The following is a 17,056-nucleotide window of genomic DNA, read 5'->3' as shown; positions in this document are numbered from 1 at the left end:
TTTAACTTGCCTCTCACAAACGTTTTTCTAGTTTAAATCTGTAAATGGGTTGTAACTTTACACTTTTAGATCAGAAACCACCTTAAATACTCGTTGGCAATTTTATGCAACTTTTTAGTTTACAACTGTCGACTCTACCACTGCAATCCTTGTATAGTGCTATTCAATTTTCCTTTAAATAGGTTTTATAATGTTATTAAGGTTGCAAAGGGTTTAATGAACTGAGCAATATCAATAAACATGAACTTGATAGACTGCAGTATGATCAATAGTAATTTGATGATTGTTTTTCTCTTTAAAGAATAAGGTAAATTACAGCTTGACACGTTGGAATTTTAAGTATTTTTTCCATGTCCATGATTCAAACAAGTATTTTTGGCAAATCATAAAAACCTTTATGACATCGTTTTAATGAGTTTTCGGGACGTTGATTACTGTGTGCAATAATGGAAAAAAGAAATAGACGCAAATAGTATATTTTTTATTTTGTATCACGCAAGTGTAAGACATGTGACATGCTGTTTAATATCCTGTAACACTGATGGCCTCTTACTGTGAATAAGGACTTGTGTGGCCGAAATGCGTAGTTGTTTTCTGGGGAATAAATTATCAAGCATTTGAAACAATCCTCGTGAGTGTGACCCGGCCTTTTCTTGGAGACGGCTGCTAAATGGTATAATTATATACATATGCATGCATTTATCTTTATTATGAATCTTTTTGGAAATGCGGGTCTGTAGAGACAGCTTAAACTTCCTATTAACATGAAAATCAGCACTGAAGCAGGGTGCCCTAGCCCAGTTCTTCATCAAGTTGGTGTAGTTCCTGCGAGAACGGATGACAAGCAACAATATCACACTAACAACATAGAACGAAGGGCACGAGGATGCTCTTTTATTCACAAATCTTTAACTTATGCATCGGGTCACTCTGGCAACCAATCCTCTTTTAGCAAATCTACGCCACTTAGTTGGACAGTTTGTGGAATAACATGGCAGCAGATATAGTGGTTTACTCACAAAATTAATAAAACTATTTTCACAGGCGAACAAATACTATATATCCATGAATCGATGAGTCAAACGTTACAGTTCCCCTCATGCCAACCATTGGGCTTATTTGCCTTTCCAAGTCCAGAGATTTTGAGGCCATTCTTGTGCCTTCTTAAGTGCTGCCACCATCACAGCTTCCTGACAACTTGGAAACTGCTTGGTTGTATAAGGTGACTGTCTTTGGACTGTTTCGGCACCAAGTAGCGCTTCTGCTTACAAGGTACCCAAGTCTTCTTCACTGCTGACCCTGCTGTCTGGCATCCCAAAGCCTGCTGAGACTAAAGCTGCCCTCATGGGGTCCTTGTTTGTGACCAGGTGGTCTCTATCCCATAGTGTACGATTGTCTTTGCCGCTATTATACTTTCTTCAGCTTTGTGACACTGTGGTCCAAAGTGTACCGTTTCATAATCTGTCGGTTCCTTGCTTTTTCTGCGTTCCTTTATAAAACGTCTCTCCCAGGAAGCGACTGGTAACAACTGCCTGGTCCTGGAGAGCCCCCAGTCCCATCCACCAGCTAATGGCTCCAGTCGCTTTGCGCAGGTTTCTATGCAGGTCTTCTGCATTATGTGTGGAGATGTTGTGCAAGATCACACATTCATACCTCTTGTGTTTGTTTAGAAAATAAACTGCCGGCTGCAAGAGCACTCTACTGGACAGATGTGCCTCTGCAGAACACTCGGGGAAACTGAAGCTTGAACTGTCCTGTGCTGGCCCTCTCTGGACAGTGGAGGCCTGCCTCATGTGACTTTGGCCGTTGCACAATGTTAGAAATGGGATTTCTGGTTGGCTAGGGCTTGCACCTAAGCCAGGCAGAAACCACCACTCTAGTCAGGGCAAGGGAGTTACATGCTGAAGATAACCCCTGCTCACCCCCTTGGTAGCTTGGCACGAGCAGTCAGGCTTATCCCAGAGGCAATGTGTAAAGCGTTTGCGCAACACACACATACTAGCATTAGACACCATACTAAAATCTCAAAGCATGACATTAGGCATAAACACATTAGGTCCAAACCTCATTAGCATAAACACATTACGCATTGGGCACACAATCTTCTCCTCTTCGTATTGCTGGCATTTGCATGGGATCTTGCCAAGGATGCTTCTGCTCTACTGTGTGTCCATGCATAAGGCCAGGCCTGGAAGGATGAACAGGCCATATACTAGAAACTGATAATGTGATTGGCCATCACAAAACAATACTTCAGAGAATGCTCCTCTATTTCCAAGGATGACTGCAGTGTTCAAAGCAAACAAAACCTTGTTTTTTCTGTTTTTTGACAGTTTACTAATTATTGTTTTTATTTTGATACTTCAGATAGTGCACAGTAAAGGCTTTGTTCTGAGCTAAAATATATAGGGTAAGAGATATAAGGTCTGCTGCAAATTGTTACATGCATTGGAGGACAGATTTATTGTAATGCTCAATTATTAGGCTGGAGAATGACAGATGGCACATGAAAGCTAGAGCAGGACCTCACTGAAGGACTCACATATGAGCAGAGACAGGATGGCCACGCTCTGTCACCTCGAGCCATACAAGTGTGTATTGTGCACCCTACTGTGCCCACTCTCACCACCCACACTGCGCACAAATCCTCCGATCTCCCTGGATAGCCAGTGCGGTGTGAATGGATGGTGGCTGGAAGTGGACTCCTTTGCCTCTTAGTAGTTCCTTACTCCAGACTCCGAAGTATAGTGGCAAATGGTGTCACTGAAAATGATTGCCATTTCAAGCACCCAATGGCTGCCCATGGGATAATCTAGAATATCAATGGCACTGTTGACAGAACAATGACTGAGGGGTGCTGAACCGTTGCCCCACTTACTAAGTGCTGTCGTGTGAACTGGTCCAATTTGGGGATGAGACTTCAAGGAAGAAAGGTCTGAAGGGAACTGATTTAATGGCCTTCTATTTATATTGTAAGTTTTATTATGTACATATTGTGTATTATTCACAAGCAATCATGAAAGACCAGGTCTTAAAATAGAAAACAATCATTTGCAAAGCCAATAGGTCTGGCTATTTTAAAATGTAAGTGATTCTTTATTGACTGGTGAGTGTGTGGATGCGAGGGTGGATGGATGAGTGAGTGAACATGATAATGAGTTAACGGTTGGATGAATAAGTGTGTGTGTGGATAAATATAGATGGCAGAGTTTATTTATAAACAGACAAATGGTTACATAAGTGAGTTATCTAATTGAGCAGGCAAGTGCATGCATTGAGTGGTAACTAAAGGTATGGATGGATGCAGAGAAGTTAGACTATTCTTACATATTGAGGACCAGACAGCAATAGTAACTGTGTTATTACAATGACAAGAATTACCAACACTATGAAAATGCAAACATTACACCAATGTTGGGCAACATGGTGCTATGAATGACAACAATGAATAAAGAATTACCAACATTATACCAGTCCCAACATTAGACCAAAGACGGGTATCTTTTTTCTAAGTGTCCCTTCAAAATGTCAAGAATTACCACACTATGGCAATTCAAGCATTATAAAGGAGTGGGCACCATCATGCCACAAATGCCTTCCATTTATCAAGAATTGCCATTCCCTTTTTTTTTTTTTTTAAATCTTTTATTCATCATCATCGAGAATTATATTTAATGATACATTTCATTATGCAGTTTCATCAAAAAGAAGAAAATAAAAAACACAAAAAATTAATAGTAAGAAAAACAAAACATGATAAGACCAAGAATGCATGGAGGGCTAGCTGATTGCCCCCGATCAAAACGGAGAATGTCAATATTTTAATCTTTTTCAAGCCTCTCTTTCCAATAGGCAATAGGGGCCCATATCCGATTCCCCATTTGTCTTGTCTTCCATCCTTTTTTATCGTACAGGGCTTTTTCTAATGCATATACAGCTAATAATCGCGATAGCCATTGTTGGAATGTTGGCGGATTTGGATCTTTCCACATTGTTGCGACACAAAGTCGGCTCAAAATCATCGCTATATATATAAACTCAAATTGGGGTATTTCTACACCATCCCTAGTTACCCCCAGAACCATAACTTCGCTAGTTATAGTAATTTTGATCCCTAGTGCTCTATCCCAAAATTGCTCTATTGAGTTCTTAAATAAATCCAAGGCGGGGCATGCAGCAAACATATGTATAGTATCTGCCTGTGTTGCCTGACATCTTGGGCAAACCACTCCCGTCGTTCCACCCCATTGAGCAATTCTGTGTGGGGTGTAATAGAGCTCAAACATGGTCTTATATTGCTGGACTTGTAAGGTGGCTACTCTTAACACTGAGTTTGATAGCTTGAAAGCTTTTTCAACCTCATTCCCAGATAAATTCAATTTTATATTCCATTTTTCTATAACCTTTGCACTATCGTCCTCCTTGTGCCTGGTCAATTCCCCGTATACCTGGGATATTGAGCAGCCCTTCTTATCTCTTAGAATTTCCATGATTTCTACTCTCCGATAGTTGATATCCCCTCCCTGTTTTTTTAACAGAGCTGATCTTATTTGAAGGTATTTAAAAAAGTCCCTGCGGTCTAAGCTATATAGCTGCTGTGCTTGATCAAATGTTATGAAACCTGTTGTACCCATGAGGTCACCGATCGTTTTTACCCCCATCATATCCCACCTCTTCATAACTGGATCATGAAAGACCTCTGGCAACAGCTGATTATTAAATAACGGGGTGTAATAATTCATCCTCCCCATTTTCATTTTCTTCTTGACAGTTGACCATACTGCCATTGCCGCGCCTAGAGTCTTGAACTTGACTTTTTTGTAGTAGCTACCTTCATTAAACGAAAGAAGCCACTTATTAGAGTCCTTAATCAATAGCTCATATATATCAGGGACGGTCTCTCCTACTCTCCACCGATCCTCCATACTTCCTCCCACTAACCCTCTGATATATTGCAGGACAGTCGCCCAATAATAAGCCCTATAATCAGGTGCCGCCAGGCCCCCTCGCTCTCTCGGTAACGACAGAAATTTCAATGCTCGCCGTGTTTTGCCTTTAGCCCAAATAAAACGATTTGTGAGTCCTTCTATTTCACAAAACCAGCTGTTATTAAATTTTAGTGGAATGGTGCGGAACAGATATAGTACTTTGGGCAAAAAGATCATTTTTACTAAATTGCATCTGCCAATTATTGTTAAATGTAGATTATTTAGTCTATCTAAGTCCCCTTTAGCCTTTTTTATTACCGGCCCCAAATTCATTTCCACCACCTTCGAGAGATCTGAAGTTATTGTTATCCCTAAATAAGTAGCTGAGTCTGTAATTCTTTGATCCACCATCGTTACCTTTTTATTAATTACTATTTGAGTTTTGCTCTGGTTTAATTTATACCCCGAGAGCGCCCCATAAGCCGTTGCTTCCCTTTCTATTTCTAGCAGCGCTGCAGTTGGGTCCGTAGATGTTATGGCTAGGTCGTCGGCATACCCTAAAATTTTTGTTTCAAATCCATTCAAAACAACAGGCTTGATATTTTCATTTAACTCTATCTTTCTTATGAAAGCATCTATATAGAAGGCAAAGAGTAACGGGGAGCAGGGGCACCCTTGCCTGGTGCCCCGTCCAATCTTTATTATCTCGCTCTGCTCTCTCATAATCCTTAATCTTATCGTGGGGTTCTTATATAGAGCTCTCAGAGCCCCAATACAGACATCTCCTATGTTTGCCTTCCCTAAAGCCGCCCAGAGGAAGCCCCACGAGACCCTATCAAACGCTTTTTCAGCGTCTAACAAAATTAAGGCCATAGGGTCTCGTGAGGCTGCCGTCCCGTCAAACAATGCACACACTCTTCTGATATGGTCCGCTGTGCCCCTTCCTGGGATGAACCCATGCTGTCGGGGAGAAATAATCTTGCCTATGCCTGCACTAAGGCGATTAGCTAATATCTTAGAGTAAACCTTAGTGTCGCTGTTCATCAGGCTTATGGGTCTATATGACCCGGGATCAGTTGAAATTTTATTCTTTTTTAGGAATACCACCATAGTTGCTTCCCCCCATGACTCGGGAGGTGTCTCCCCTCTTTGTGTAGCTACCATTAATTGATAGAGATCCTCTTCTATACTAGGGAGGAATTTTTTATAAAATTCGAGCGGTATAAGATCAGGACCCACAGCTTTCCCAGCAGGTAAATCTTTGATTGCTGCCCGTACCTCTTCTATCGAGAAATTAGTCTCCAGCTTCGCTCTATCCTCCATTGTCATTTTCTCTACTAGCACGCTTTCTAAGTAGTTCTCTATTTCACCATCTGCAGCGCCTCTTTCAGGATTATATAAATTCTGATAAAACTCTTGGAAAACAGAGCATATCCCTTTGGTGTTGTCGCTGCTATCCCTGCCACGGAATTAACCTGTAAAATTTCTCCTTTAGTGGCCGCCTGTCGTGTCCTAATAGCTAAAATGCGCCCTATCTGTTCGCTGAACTCATATTGGTCCTGTTTCCACGCCAAATATTTCCCAGCCGCTTTGACTGCGAGCGACTCACTCACTGCTGCCTTTGCTATTGCCACCCTTTGTAGTATTCCAGCGACCTCTTTCCTGGCCTCTATTGCTTTAATTAATTCTTCTTCGACAACAGCGACTGATCTCTGTTTGCCCTCCATTTCTTCTTTCTCTAATTTATTTCGTTTTAATGTAAAGCTGATAGTCTCCCCCCTTATGCCCGCCTTCATAGCATCCCAAACTATTCTGGGGGAAGCAGATCCTCTGTTTACCTTTAAATATTCTTTTAGCCAGCTATCCATCTGGGTAACATACTTAGAATCAAGCAACAGAGCTCTCTCGAAGGTCCAGCTAGATCTCTCTTTTTGTTGATTTGAAATAGCGATATCTAATATCAAAGGGCTATGGTCTGATACCACCCGTGGCAATTTTCTAACCTTAGCGATCGTCATCAATACTGCTGATACCAGAAAATAGTCCAATCTAGCTAAAGATTTGTGTGGCGCAGAATAATAGGTGCTTCCCCCTCCCCCAGAATTTTGCTGTTCCCATATATCTGTCAGCCCGTTATCCTGCATCATCTGTATTAGTGCCCTATGACTTTTCTTTTTTCGACCTGTAAATCTAATTGGATCATTTTTCCACAGACCATATAAGCCGTTGATGTTCAAGTCTCCACAGACTATAATCGGCATAGGCCAGTTTGTCAATTGTGTGTTAATATGATCTAAGGCCTCTGGATCATCGACGGTTGGAGCATAGATAGAGCATAGTGTAAAGACAAACTCTTGCACCTTGCATTCTATTATGACCCATCGACCATGGGGATCTGCCTTCTTTTTTTTTACTGTCACCATGCCGCCCCGTGCCAATACCGCCACCCCCCGTGTCCTAAACCCTTGCGTTGTACATATTAGGAGTTGATACCCTAATTGCTCTAGCAGGAATTTTTGAGATATCTCAATATGTGTCTCCTGTACACATACTATATCAGCGTGTATTGCCCTAAGATATTCTTTCAGCTCTCTCCATTTTTTAGCATCATTCAATCCGCTTATGTTGATTGTGACTATCCGCATAAAGTTCGATTTTTTTTCCCCTTTTCCCGCTTAATCCCCTCCTTCCTCCTTCTGTATGATTTCTTGATGATGATGTCATTTTTTTCTCTCTTTTCTCCCCCTAGACCCCCCCCTATCCCACCCTTCCTACAAGCCCCTCCCTCCCCTCCCCTCCCTCCCTCCCCTCCACCCTGTGAGGCAAGCAGACCAATAGGTCTCTGTGATGGAGTCTGACTGTCAGCCTCCCTAAGCCTAGAATCCTCTAAATTATTTTTTTTTTTTCCGGTGCATTATACAACCATATCGTCCATTTCTTCTTCTATTGTTATACCCCTCCTTCGTTTTCTACCCCCCTTTTTTTTTTTTTCCTCCCCCTGTCACCAATATCTAAAATAGATCTACATGGCCCATAATATTTCTTATATTTCCTCCTTCAGGCAGTGGTACTAATCTTTTTTTTTTAATGTATCCATATACACCTTTGCTTGTACTTCAGAGGTAAATACTCTAACCGTGTTTTTATATATAATCTTCAACCTGGCAGGGTTCATCAAATAAGCCTGCAATCCCATTTGGTGGCATGAATCTAGCAACTCTCTCAGTCTCCATCTCCTTTCCACTGTTGTATGACAATAATCAGGGGTTGTAAAGAAAGTTTGGCCATCGAACGAGCATTTAGAGTTGGGACGGGCTTTGGCATACACTTCCTCCCTTAATAAGAAGTTTCCAAAAAATATCAGTATAGCTCTTGGCCTCTGTGGTCTCTGGGTTCCGCCCTGAGCCTGAGCCTGTGTCTCTTTCTTCTTCATCATCAATGGGAATCGATGAACTCTTTGGACTTCCTTCTCCCAGTCCCAGTGACTCAATTCAGGGAAGGCTCCTTTCAGCATCTTCAATACGTAGGCTCTCACATCATTCCCTTCCTTTCCCTCTTCGATACCCAAAATTCTTAGATTATTCCGCCGTTGGCGGTTTTCTAACTCTTCCAATTTCCATTGGATGTCAGAGAGTTGCTGTTCATGTCCTTTCGCCTTGGCTGTGTCTTCTGCATGTCGGTCTTCCATGGTGCTAATACGGTCCTCTAGGTGGGATACCTTCGTTTTTGTATCTGAGCAGATTTTAGCTACTCTTTTAATTGACCCTTGCAGACTCCTGGTTGCGAGCCGATTTTTCCTCCCCTCACTCTTTGTTGCCTCTTGGAGTTGTTTTATCGAATTTAATATCAACTGCAGCGGAGGAGCTTCCATTTCTGGCTCTCCAACACCCCCCTGCATCGGTGGTTCCAGGTAAACCTCCTGGGTGGCTGAGTAATCCCATTTTAGATTTGTTGCACTACCCCCTCCGCTTACACGCCTTTGCCCGCTAAACGCTTTTTCCTGTGACTGGGTGTCTCTTTGTCGTTTTGAGAGCCTCTTTTTTCTAACGGCTATGTCCTTTTCTTTAAGGGAGACTCTGCTGCTCCCTGAGCTAAGATCAAGACTGGCGTCTGTAGAAGCCTCCTCATCGCTTCTTTCTAGCTCAGATAGAATATCTTCAGACCCGTCAGTCACTGAGAAGAAATTGTCAGCTGCATCTATGTTATCCTCTGTGCCACTGGGGCCACTACTTGCGACAGCCCCCAGGATCAGATTCTTAGTCGATAATACTTCTATATTTGGCGTGCCTGTTGTACTCTCCACACTTATCACCTCTGATCCTGCTACCTCAGCTCCAGGGGGGCCTGCTTGGCCTTGTACTTGATTTAAAGAAACCATTGGGTTCAACTCTGTGCTTCTCTTATCGAGCTCTTCTTGAATTTCTTCAATTTCACGGCCTTCCACAATCTCTCCCCACTGCGTCTCAGAGTTAATGTCCTGTGTCTCAGGAGTCTTTCTTGCATTTTCTTGCGTATCTGCTTTACCTTTGCGTACAGCCGTGTTTTTATCCCTCTTTCTCTTTTCCAGGGCCGGCACAGATTTGTCATTTGTATTACCTACATTGGCTGTATTGGCTATATTAACTGTAGTGTCCTGGTTAACAGGGGAAAAATACCCCGTGATGGATTTAGTGCCTCCTATATTTCCACCAGGGTTTGCAGCCCGAGCCAAAGTAGTACTTGTCAGAGTCTCTGAGCCTGAGACTGAGCATGGCACCCAAACTTTCTTTCCCCTAATGTTACTCCAGGTCCCCCTGTTTGATGCTGCACCCCCGCTCTCACCTGGAAGTTTCTCACCATTTTCGGCATCCTCACTAATCTTGGCTTTCTCCACATCCTTCTGGGGTGCAAGTAGTTTGTTGCTTGTCTGCTCAGCATCCGGGACTCTTCCTTTCCCTCCTCGCGTTACTTTTGGCGGCATCCTGAAAGTGTTGCTGGGGGTGCCGCTGGCTGTTCTTGACTTTCTCGGAGAAAACACTGATTCGAGTGCAAGCTCCTCTCCTGGAGACGCGCTCCGGGAGCTGTGTTGCCGATCTCTCGGTGCTCTGCTTGCCCACCTGGCTCCTACCGCGATGGCAGCAGTCCCGTCGTCTCTCTCACCGTTCTCGCCGTTCTCGGCTTTCCCGCTGACTCTACTCTCTTCACCGCTCGCTGCGCTTGTTCCTTTATCTGTGTCCGATCTCAGCCTGGCTCTCAACCCAGCTCTCCATTCTCGGAGCTCTGCAAACAATACCGCTGCCGCCGCCAGAAGTTCGTGAATCAACTCCTCGGCCGCTGACACAAGATCGCCTGTGCTGAGGGCTGCTTCCATGGGGTATGTATCCTTAATACACCGTTAAAGCCTCATTTTCCGCTTTTTGGCATCGGGAGCGTTCTCTACTGCCACTAGTCAGACGCCATCTTGCCCTCCATATTACCAAGAATTGCCATTACCATCATTGTTTATGTTTAGATTTGCCCCTTCACTCAGTAATCTGTAATGCATGTGCTGGCTGCAACTTGAAAAACTGCAGAACACATATCATGGGAAAGTGCTATGAAATGCTTTTATACATCGATAAATCACCTCTAAGTGTGCCATGTAGCCCACTGACATTAGCGCTAGGAGTACAATGCTGGGACATGCAAAATATTAATGAAAAGTATGCCTCTACAGCAAACAGCAACAAAATGCAGTTTTTTCTGTGTGGTCAAGTTGTAATTAAAAGTATTATTTTACAATTTTCTCTGGAAAATATTAAATACTTGATTCTAAGTTCCTTTGCATATTTATCAAAATTCTAGGCAATTGGTGAAGGGAGATTTTTGGTACTTGTATTGGAAAACTAACTTTTAAAACTCAAAGTTTGTGCTGTCTGTTACTAGCCACTTAACTTGGAATGGTGGATTTGGGAGTGGGCAGGAACATGTGGTATCACAAGGGACCCTTGCTGCTTTGGACATGGTTATGCCAAGAATAGGCTTATGTGACAAAGTATTTTTATCAAGGGATCCTTCGCAGACATTTGTCTCTGTTCCCAGTACAGGAAAACATGTTCAGAAATGGGGTAGGAGGGGTAGTTCCTCATTTCCTTAAAGCAGGATCTGGGAGGGGACTAGGAGCTATGAAATGTGGAGCCTGACTCCTGCTATTCTGGACAAAGCTTCTGGGATAGTGGACCATTGTCTGCTGCAGAAAGTGAGAGCACAAAAGAATGTTTTACCCTTCGAGTTGTGGCCCACAGAAGAGTGCTTCAAAAAATTAAAGCATTGGAGTACCAGCATGGAAGGTAACTGAATCCACTCCTGAAAGCCTAGCCTCAGTGAGGTGGAACAGTTGGCTGATATTTTTTACTTTTTGTTTTTGGTGCAAGAGTAGCACCTCCTATGCAATTTTGTAAATGCATATAGGCTAACGTTCACCCCCCCTCAATTTTCCTACAGTATTTTTTAAATTTTCTTTAAAAAATCTCTCTGCTGTCCCTTAATCCAAATTTAGCCACATATAAAATGTTCTTGGTTTTTAAGTTTCGCTTGTGCTGTGCTTGAGAAATCCATTGTTTTTAATATAAACTTAAAAGGGACTTACATCCCACCTTCTCTCTTTCCTGACTTCTCATTAGTTCCATCTGTGTGCCACCTACCTTTCCCCCATTTCTAGTGGCTGTAGCATATTGTCCTGCATTTACCAATGCTGAATCCTCATTTGCTTCTGTTATCAGTTTCCCACCGCCGAAATACTGTTAACAGCCACTTTAGTGGAACTATATTTTCATAAAGTTGTGCCTTTTACTCTTGCAGCATATTTATATAACAATTTATCAACCAGAGATATTTTGGGCCCGATTACAAGGGAGCTCGGAAAGCCTCCGACCACAGTTCGGAGGCTTTACGAGCCTCATTGCAGTTTCAGTTTCTGAGTTGAGTTTTCCGGTCATTCCGGCTGGATTCCGTCGGCTAGTCTGAGACCGCATGTAATCCCAATGGACGGCTTTTCCACCGTTGGGATTACGATGTTAGTTTCCGACAGGCTTTCCATGTCGGGCTTTTCGACATGGAAAGCCTATTAGAAAGCAACATTGGGGGCCCCTAGCAGGGCCATGCAGCCTCCAGTTGGAGGCAGAGGGGGCACCTATGGGGCCCGCCTGTGAATCCCTGCACCGTGTGGCAGCCAAATAAACTCCCATTTCTGTATGGGAGCTTGTGCTACGGACAATTTACAGCCACAGTACAAGTGCCCATAGGGAAATGGGAGTTCACGACTGCACCATGTGCAGTCACATTGTAATTAGGTATGCGTAACCGCTGACCAATGGTCAGGTGGTTCCCATACCGATACAGTATCTACCCAACATCGTAACAAGGACCTAAAATGATTTGCATAGAATCACAGGATGTTGTGGGATCCCCAGCTCTCGAATCAGCATCTTTGGTCCCTGCGCCACAACCTCTCCACTCCTGTGTTACCTGCAGGGAGCACTTTCCTTCCTCAAGACAATGACTGATGAAAACAGCTCTTTAATTCACTACATAGACGAAACTGATGCATTACCAATGCGTGTTCTACATTGGTTTGGGAATTTTAGTGTGCTGTTTTTGGAATGTTATTGCTGGACTTGTACTGCTAAAACCCATCATGCATTTCTATAAGGAAACGTTGTGCCACAGCTACCAGGGGTTGAGAAAACGCTTCTTAGTGAACTCTCTTGTACACTAGCAAGATATTATCTTATTAAACTTCCCAAAATGTATAGCTTGTTTTCTCAAAGTGCATGTTCTGGCAGTCCTGTTAGCATTTGTGAAATGGGCAAACTCCTCCAAACCCAGAACTGAACCACATATGTAGCCCCCTCTTGTGATAATGATTGCATTCATTTTGAAAGAACTTTGATGGCAGTGTCAGCAACAGGTGCTTTCTCCACTTAGTTTCTCGCTCTGTCCACAGGTCAATTGTAAAATAGATGTCCTCCCTTTCTGCCCGAGCAGCCTTTTATTTCAAAACTAAGTAAGTAAGTGCTTAGTCGGAGTAGTGTGTATACATCACACCTGTTACCTGTGCAGGCCACCCCTAGAGATCAGACAGAGGCACCACTGCAGGCAACCACTGTAGGTCACAGCAGTCCACTACTGCAGGGCACCACTACAGGTCAAGCCTGCCCACCACTGCAGATCAACTGGCCTGCAACTGCAGACCACTAGTGCATACTTTTACTGCAGGGCACCACTACAGGTCAAGCCTGCCCACCAGTGCAGATCAACTGGCCTGCAACTGCAGACCACTAGTGCATACTTTTACTGCGGGGCACCACTACAGGTCAAGCCTGCCCACCACTGCAGATCAACTGGCATGCAACTGCAGACCACTAGTGCATACTTTTAACAACACACCACAGACACACTTATATCCAGCACAGACATCAGTAGTGCAAGCCTCCCACTGATTGCGAAAAGTCTTTTCTACGAAGAGACTGTTTTATGTATAAAAGTGCCTCATCAATGATAGCTCAATGTATGTTTGTAAAATTGTTTATGGGTGCGTGGGTGAATACAAGAATGAGTCAATGGGTGGTTAAATGTTTCATAATTGCAAGTATTAATTACTGAGTGTTTGGATGATAAGTGATTGAGTACATAGATGGATGGATGAGTGACTTCATGGATGAAGGATCCAGGCACTTCCCTTATAAACTAGACCTATTGCCTTCACTAATGTGTTTATCTTCCTTGCTGGTCTGTAAAATAAACTTATAAGTACTTTTTACCAAAATGTTGCTGAGGTACAGGTAAATGTGAAGATAGCATAACCAAGAGACCAAAAATGATTTAAAAAAAGGGATATTGGCAGTACTGGGTTTGATGGCAGTATTATACTAGGACTTGTAAGAGAGCACTTATTCACCCGGATTGGAGGATCTACACGCCTGGACATAAGGAAGCATGACAGCTGGGATTTATGGTGGTAGCACATAACTTTAGCAATGCTTAATTTGAGCAGATGGTTTTCTATGCTCGGCAGTCTGCCACAAGGTGGCACTGTTTGGCTAATTTTGAGATTACCAAAACAACACTAAATTATTAATTCGATATACATAAAAAAATACTATTACCTCCTGCCCAAGCTATTCTTACAGCTTTGGGGGCCTGAAATAGTCCAAAGTGTGATGGTTAGTAGTTGTGTTGTGACTATCATTGATAGTATAGCAGGGGCAATGTGTACTGCAAGCTGCAGTGGCCTCCTGAGAAAAGCCCGGGCACTTATGTTTTTTGTATAAACTAAGCACTGGACTCAAGTGACTAAGTGGGGCTGATGCCCATGTATCAAAGGGTTAAGGAATACCCTAACCAGAGGTGGCTGAGCCGTGCAAAAAAGGAAAATGTTATTATCATTTAATTTTTCCGTACTGATCCAGTTTTGGGGTGGGGCTGGGCTGTCTTCACAGCCAGCAGGGGGAGGAGTGGTTGGTGCGCATGACGGTTTGGCCGGCCGGCTTGGGCCGGCTAAACAGTCATGTGCACCTAGCACGTTCTCTACCCAGCTGTATTGCACAGCCTGGGGGAACAACGTGCACAGGCTCTCAGTCCCTGTCTGAGCACCAAGCCAGGCCGCTCACACCACTCACGAACACTACTGTCATGCTGTTGACAGCAGCGTCATAATTGACTAGGAGAGTCTGGGAGCCTGTGTGCTTCCGGGAGTCAAAGAAGATGGATGAGAGGTGTTGGCCGTACATAGGTAAGTGTTTTGTTTTTTTCTCCCTCCCCTCTCTCCCGGCACCCCAATCCTTAGCAGCTGTCACTGTCTCTAACATTCATAATAGGGTTATTGGAAGTCATTTTGACTCTCATTTCCTGTTTACGAGTACTCAGAGTAGCTCTTTATGCCCATATACAGTCACAGAAGTCTTCTGTGGCTCACTTTATTCTAATTACACACAGTTGGAAGCACTTAATTTCATGTATAAATCAGAAAAAATAAATGAACGTTTAAGGATAGATGGATTATATATCAATCATAAGCATAGAGGTGATGGTATTTGCTTAGATTACTAGGATCTTACAATAGCCTGTAGTTTGTTGGGTAGCATTTTATTAATGGCATCATACTGATTTGCAGTGTGAAATGAAGCAGATTGGATTTTGTTTTATTTTTTAAATCAAAAGCAATGACGTCAAAATCTGATGGCAAATATTTCAAATGTGTAATCTGATTTCCTAGGCGACATTTTGAGTAGAAGCAGATCAAAAGTGACATACTTAAACGTTTTTCAAATTAATCATCTTCTGCATTTATTTACATGCAAATGCCATACATCTTCTTTCCTTGGTTAAACATATCACACATCTCTGCTAATGAGCGCAGGAATCGTGTTTGAAAACATGACTAAATGACAAACAAAAAAATATAAAAGGCAATATAAGGGAAGAAGTGCACTCTACTGTACATTATAAAGTTATTTAATTAGAAAAGCACATTTTTTTACTACCCTTTATGAAATTCCATGTAAATGTTGGCTCTTCAGGCTAAATATGGATTTGGGGTATCTCATGTGATGTTTTTCATGTGAGTTATTTGCATAAAAACGCCTCACAAGAGCCCAACAGGAGACTGATTTGAGCAAAACAGGTCTCTCGGTGAGACATTTTTAGCACAAATAGGCCTCTCACATGCAAACAGTTGGACTTAATTGAGTAATGTGAAATTTCAAAAAGGTTCGCTGAATTTGTGTAACAATTCAGAAATCATTCTGATTTAATAACATAATTAAAATTTCACCTAGGCCTAATTTCAAGTCACCAAGAATTTCTGTAACCGTACAGAGGGACAAAGTCCAAGTGTGTTTATAAGATCTCCCAAGTCCCACTAGATGTGCAATATCCTAATAATGTATACCAGAAAGAACTTTATTCCTTATAATAACAGGGTTATAGCATTATCCACCCCCAACAAAGCTTAAATCTTTGGTCTGTTGCTCTGTCATACGAATGAGATAGCATACTTATTGATATGTAGAATACATGTGGCGTCTGCAATGTGAAAATTAATGCACCAATATGTTTCTAGTAATTTGTTGCAGAAACAGGTTATAAGCAATTTAACATACGTCACTTTGAAAACAGATGCAATTTAGATTGTGTGGTAACATTCTTATAGATTCCTTCTTTTTTCTAATTAATATTAACAGTGGAAAAGTAAATATACTTCCTGTTGGAAATGGCCCTTTTTTGCTGGGTTACCCTAAACTTTTTGCCTTCTTCTACCTCTGATTTCAACTTAGTTTTTGCTGGTTTTAGGAATCTGAAAACTTTTTCACTGCTGACCAATGCTAAAGTACATGTGGTCTGTGCCTAAAATGTAATGGCATTTGGTTTCTTCATGTTTGGCATCTCTGATTTACTGATAAGTCCCTAGTATAGTGCACTACATGTGCAGAGGGCCTGTAAATCAAATGCTACTAGTGGGCCTGCATCACTGATTGTGCCACCCACGAGTAGCCCTTCAAACATTTCTCAGGCCTGCCACTACAGAGTCTGATCATGCAGTTTTAATCTGCCATTATGACCTTGCAAGTTAACCTACTTGCCAGGCCCAAACCTTCCCATTTACTACATGCAAGGCACCCCTAAGGGAGGCAATTGGCCCCATGTCAGGGTGCAGTGTAGTTAAAAGGTAGGACATGTACCTTTGAGTTTTACATGTCCTAGTGGTGAAAAACAGCTGAATTCGTTTTTCACTACAGCAAGGCCTATCTCTCCCATAGGTTAGCATTGGAGCTGCATTGTAACACTTCACAAGTGTAACTTCCAATTGGGAGCAGATAGAAAACTGGAGTTTGGTGTCTCTGGACAATTTAAAAACACATTTTGTGAAGTTGGTTTTAAAGTTGCTGGTCTGAAAATACGACGATAGAAAGTTAGCATTTTTTTTACTTTAACCATTCTGTGCATGTGCCTGTGCCTGCTCCCAGAATACACATCTGGTTCAGGGTTACAGCTGTGCTTTGTGCATTCCCTATAGACAGTCACACAAAAGGAGTTAAGGTGAGCCCTGCATATCCTATCCAGGCTGATGGGTCTTCCTAAGATAGATTAGTAGGAGGAGCTGACACTTG

This window comes from Triturus cristatus, chromosome 6 (assembly GCF_964204655.1).
Source record: "Triturus cristatus chromosome 6, aTriCri1.1, whole genome shotgun sequence".
NCBI classification, from domain to species: Eukaryota; Metazoa; Chordata; class Amphibia; order Caudata; family Salamandridae; genus Triturus; species Triturus cristatus.
The sequence above is the reverse complement of the archived record's forward strand: the minus strand, read 5'-3'. Positions refer to the sequence as shown.